The sequence below is a fragment of the Microchirus variegatus genome (assembly GCF_963457635.1).
Source record: "Microchirus variegatus genome assembly, chromosome: 13".
Taxonomy (NCBI): domain Eukaryota; kingdom Metazoa; phylum Chordata; class Actinopteri; order Pleuronectiformes; family Soleidae; genus Microchirus; species Microchirus variegatus.
The window spans coordinates 7,297,556-7,303,555 of record NC_139814.1 but is presented as its reverse complement, the minus strand read 5'-3'; positions in this window follow the sequence as shown (position 1 = coordinate 7,303,555).

The following is a 6,000-nucleotide window of genomic DNA, read 5'->3' as shown; positions in this document are numbered from 1 at the left end:
GGACAAGATAGGGATTCAAGCTGGCTCTACACATGTGCAACAGTTCCCACCCCCGAGCTTTAACCCAGATTCCCCACTAGTGCATATATATATATATATATATATATATATATATATATATATATAGTGCGACAAGGGCAGAAGTCCAACGGAACAGCATAGTCCAGCTGAGACTGTAACTAGACTTGACTGTGCATTGTAATGTACTGACAGTTTGTCCAGCGATCGACTCTGACCTTCTGTCCCGAGTGATTTCTGCAGCAGTGAAACAATGTCACATTAATTCCATCTGTGCGTCTGACTGACAACAGCGATTATTCACACACCAGAACTCACTCATCAGGGATGACAAAAAAGGGTGATTTTCACAAACACCACCTTTCCTTCTTCTTATGTTCAATAGCACGTTTATATATTTTTGTCCTCTTTCTTTGTCTTTGATTTTTTTTTACCCTCTCCTCCGAGTCATTCTGCCAGGTGACTGTGCCTCCTCCTTCTGTACGTCCTCCATCCTGAGTCAGTCTGCAGTGACCTCCCTGAAACCTGGCCAGTGAGATAAGCTCGCACCTTTCTCTCGTGTCCATCTCCCCTGCTCTCCCCTTTCACTCCTTCGTTCTCACCTTCCCATCAACCTTCGAGATTTCTTTGCTTCTCAGCATTTTCTGATTCATTTTTCAGTCTTTCTGCCAATCCCTGCCTTTCTTCTGTTATCTTGTCTCTTTGCAAGCCTCTCTAACCAAGTTAAGATATCGGATCTACAAAGGCAAATACACCACCAGGAGTTGTTTTCGTGTGTAGCAGGTGTGTATGTGTGTTTGTGAAACAGGGGGGCTTTGTGCTGACTGGTAAAGGTAAAAGATTCATGACCTTAACAAAGCTTGTGAAGCTTGTCGGGGCTCCACACGCACATACAAGCACTACATTTTGAGTGTGCAGATTTTGCCCCTGGAGTGTGACGAATGGAGGGAGTGGATTTAAGAAAATTTAAGAAGGTGAAAAATGTAATACTTGTGAGGTGGAGAAAAAAGAAGGAGACCAACCAGGGTAAACAAAAATGAGGAGGAAATAGAGGCAGCTTGTGAAGCAGAAAGGTCTTTCATCCATTTAATACACGAGGGATTTCTTGGCTGTGATGACACATCGGGAGAAATAAGTGGAGGAGAAGAGGGACGGAGGAGGCACAACAGCAGAAAAGCCTGACTCACCTTTTTAGTCACAGCTGTGTGGCATGACTTCAGCTGGTCAACGCCAGGTAAACTTCCCAACAAATCAACTGAGACTGTTCAAGGTCAAAGTTTTAACTTTCAACAAACGACAGAGAGCATCATGAGGAGAGTTTCCTTTTTCTCCCTACCAGCACATATGCACAATTATCTTTAAATTAAGTTTCTGAAATGTGCTCATAAGAACACAGGAGAGTATAAAGGCCACATTAAACTTCTCCGACTGCGTCATGCGTTATCCGACTGCGTAACCACGGAGACCCCTCGAGCCTTCGTGCTTTTGGCTACAGTGAGCAATGGCGTCCGAGAGAGAAAGACTGTTGTTGTTGAAACAGTGGCCGTTTCTCACTTTTCTGTGTCACGGAACGCAAAATTGGCCATTAAGAGTCTAAACATGTGCTGTGTGTGTCAAGATATGACGTATTTATAGTTTGGCAGCGACGTTGTCGGCGGTGATCAGCTCTGCCTCTGTAGACGCTCGGTGCGCACTGTCAGCCGGCACAGAGCAGAGTTATCTCGGCCTGTCCTGAGGACCAATCGCAGCCTTTGTCGTCTCCGTTGTCCCTTGACGGAGTGACGGGCACTTAAAAAATATTTTGTGCAGTCGGAGAAGACGCGGAGGTTCTCTGACCGGCTCTGCGTAACCTATGCACAGCACTTTACACAGGAGTATAAATTGGGCTTAACACTGTTGCCTCACAACAAGAAGGTCGCCAGTTTGAACCTCTTTGGTTTGAATGAGGGTGTGTGTGTGTGTGTGTGGAGCTTGCTTGTTCTCCCTGTTTGTGTGTGTGTGGGTGTGTGGGTTTTCTCCTGGTACACCAGTTTCCTCCCACAGTCCAAAAACAGGCAGAGGTTAATTGGACACTTTAAATTGATTATAGGTGAGAATGTGAGACTGACTGGTTGTTAGTATCTGTGTGTTGACCCTGCGATGGACTGGTGACCTTTACATTTTCATCCCACGACCCTCATGTGGAGGACAAAGCGGGAGACAATGAGCGAGTGAGTGCTTGTATTATAATAACAAAGGGAAAAAAGGCAACATTACATTGTAATGTCCATGGTTTTCTGTACTGAGAAATGTGGTCATAATCTTATTCTGTCCCTGGTCACTTATCAGTGAAAACAAAAATGAAGTTTGTCTTCTGGCTAATGCATTTAAGAGTTCGAAAGTCTAGACATGCAAGCAATAGCGGGCTGCACTTAACAAAATGCAATTGTTAGCCTATATCCCACTCCTTCCTGTCCACCCTTTCATCAAAGCTTGCCAACTTCTAGTTGTAGTCTGTGCCTCAGCAGTCGTGTGCTGTAAGAGCCCAGAGTGCACACAGGTACAAAGCCTGTAAGAGGTCAGTTACTGACAGACAGCCACACACACAGTCCACACAGTCCAAATGAAAGGACCGATCATGTTTATTACACTATTGCAATGACTACTGACACAGCTATGTGTTCTTAGACAATTTCACTAAACTGCACAGTATGTCTCGCAAGTCACTGAACTAAAACAATAACACAAGACCTGGTTTGAAGACTCTGAGGAATCACTGTAAGATCATGAGAGTTGTTGTGATTCAAATACACACAGTTAAATGAAAAAAACAAAAGACAACACAAAGCAGAGACGGGTAAAGCAGACGCCATTAACCCTTCTGTTATCATCCGTACCGTCGTCATGCATACTTTTCATTACCGATAAAGAGGTAGAAGACCAGAAAGCAGAGAAATCGAGCTTTGTGTACTTCTCATTAAAGTAGCCCTCAGTACTTCCACGGAACAACAATATTCACCAGCGAGTCACACGTTGATGTCATGTCAGCTTCTCAGCACCGTACTTCCTAAAAGGTTGAATAACTGCCAGATATGGAACGTGAACGTTATCTTGGAAAAAATTTAGATGGATTTAGGGAAATGTTTAGGCTGCTGTAGGTTCTCTGCACAACAAAATATAAAACACTGGTCTGGTTATTTTTAGATATCTTAATGTAGAAATGTTACATATAGTATCTTTACTGATGTTGATGTTACTGTACTGATTAGGCTATGACGAGGATTAGAAATAGGAAAAAAAAAATGTGCCAGAAACACATTACAGACCCTTGTTTTTAGTATCGTTCAGTATAACTGTTTGGGGAAAGGGAAAAAAGGAATTCCATAAGGAATTTCAGCTTCAGCAAAATCATCACACTGAACGTTTGATTGTACAGAAAAGAGGAAAACGCCGGGGGAATTTAATATAAAAAAAAAAAAAAGAAAAGAAAGAAGAACAAATCTACAGAAACTGATTCAGCGGTTGCTTCCACACAGTTTCCCTCGTTTTGAGTGTAGTAAAGATGGAAGTAATTGCATAAAGAATGGAATGAGACACACAATTAGCTGAGCATGAGTATCTCTGTTTAATCACATTATTCCTTGTTGTTCTAAAATGAGTCTGGCATCTGTCTTTCGTTGCTTCTTTCATTGATACAGAATTTCAACTTCTGTGTGTTTCCTGTCATGGTAATAGATGTGAAACAAAGGGTTTGATGTGCTTACAAACGGCCACCTCACTTCCATTATTTCGTTTGGAGCCAGTTCACAGCTACACCTCACAGGTCCATGTTCAGCGTCATGTCTCAGATCTTTACGTGAAAACAGGTAGACGATACGTGTCTCGTATCTGAATAAACGCCTCTGTATGTGCAAGGAGTGGTCTCTTGTGCACCTGTATGCATGTAAAGTGTGACTGCACGTTTTCATGCATGTGTGTATTTGTGTATTTGAGATGCACGTCCAGCCCTCGTCTAGTGTGTCCTGACCCAGCGATGGCAGAGGAGAAGCTCAGTGTTAACATGAGAAAGAGAGAGAGAGAGAAAACCATTATTGTATCTGAATACATTCAAGTCCTCCTCTGTCTGTGCTCCTACAGAATCAATAGTCATTACACTCAGAGTGAATTGATCTCTCAGCTCTGTTTGATGATTCCTGGGACTAAACTAACACCAAGTGAATCCCGGCTCCTTTGTACAGGATGATAGTATCGGGAGAATGAATGCTGGATGCGAGGTGGCCGACGGGGGAAGTCGAAGAGCAGCGGAGTTCACGTGAAAGAGAATCTGATTCCCTTCATGCCGCAGCGTCAGTTTACTGGTTGTGTTTACCTGGTAAATGTTGGCTAAATGAATGTGTGGTGTGTTGCTGTTACGTGCTCTGTGGATGTGACGGAGGAGACACAGATGAAAGGGAACGAGACGGAGAGGAGGTGTGAGTGAGTGAGTGAGTGGGTATAAGCGAATATAGTATAATTGAGAAAAGACATCAAAAGAAATCCTACTTGAAAGTGATAAGACCTGGAAACCTCGCTTTTATGTCTAATCACTCATATCCTCTAATGTCGCTGTCTGTTAGCTTTGTTTAACTTGAATAAATAAACCTGTGTTGCCATGTTCAATCCAACACACGGAACTAAGCATGTGGTAATGAAACATCACTTCACAGCCTATGTTCTCCAATTAAACAAGCATATTTACTGAAATATGCTTTTAGACCTTACTCATCAATCATACTCATAAGATGAATGATATGTTGGAGCTGGACCATGGGTATGATTAGCTTTGCTTTGCATTTAGCCAGGAAGTGGGATTACCTGATACTTTACACATTTAAAAAATAAATACAAAAATTAATAAAGAAAAAGAAGTACACCTTCTAACTTTGATCTTATGAGAATAATGTCATAATTATTATTCGAGCAAAATCTCAGATGATCAGCTGCAACATGCGTCAAGATGAGGAACGCAGAGCATTGTGTGAAGTTACATTTTGTTTGGGCTTCACAAATAAGGAATGCTTAGGACACATCGGCAACACATTATCATTAGCATCAGGACTTTTCAGGAAAGATTTTGAGTCCGTTTCGACTCGAACTGCGTCATCAACGCAATGGATGAGCCGCTCGAACCAGACATGTCTGACAGGTGCTGCACATGGATGTATTATATGAACTGGATAGAGCACAGCCGCCTCTGCCTTGAAGACAATTTTTACATGGTGGCCACTGTGGGTACTGCAACAGAAAACCCCATAAAATCCCAAAAGCCCAAAAAGCAATTTTCCCATTGACCGCAATAGTAAAAGAGACTCCTGTAAAAGTGTCCACAGGACACCTCGAGACATGGACACGGACTTTTATAGATCTTTATATGGTAGCGACACTACTGCGCATGCTCTATGGGCCCCATAACCCGGAAATAAACGTGGAAGTCAATAAACTTTTTTGGCATATGCGCTGGGTGAACAGCTTCATAGGAATGAACAGAAGCGAAGGGGCGGTGCTCTATCCAGTTCATATACTACATCCATGGTGCTGTAGCATCGTTCTCTTCTTCTTTCGTAGGAATGCATCCTATTCCCTGCGTCCAGACTTGTACCGCCACCTGATGGTGAAGTGGGATACTACAGGACCCTGACAGGCGAGTTTACCAGGATCTGCGCACACCGAAGTGCGACTGCTGGTTACGTCAGCATTCTGTTGCTATTTAATAATACATGTAATAATAATAATTTATTCAATCAAATAATGATGAAATAATAGGACATATATGAAATAATAAGAAATAATAATAATAATAGGACTTTTAATGTTATGACTTTATTCTCATAATATTACAACTTTATTCTAGAAAGATTAACAACTGTTTTCTCCTCAGTTTGGCCCAAATGCGCCGTCGTACTAATCGACTGTACTGTATCTCAGTTGTTTCATCCATACACAACATGAAACCTGTGCAAGAAA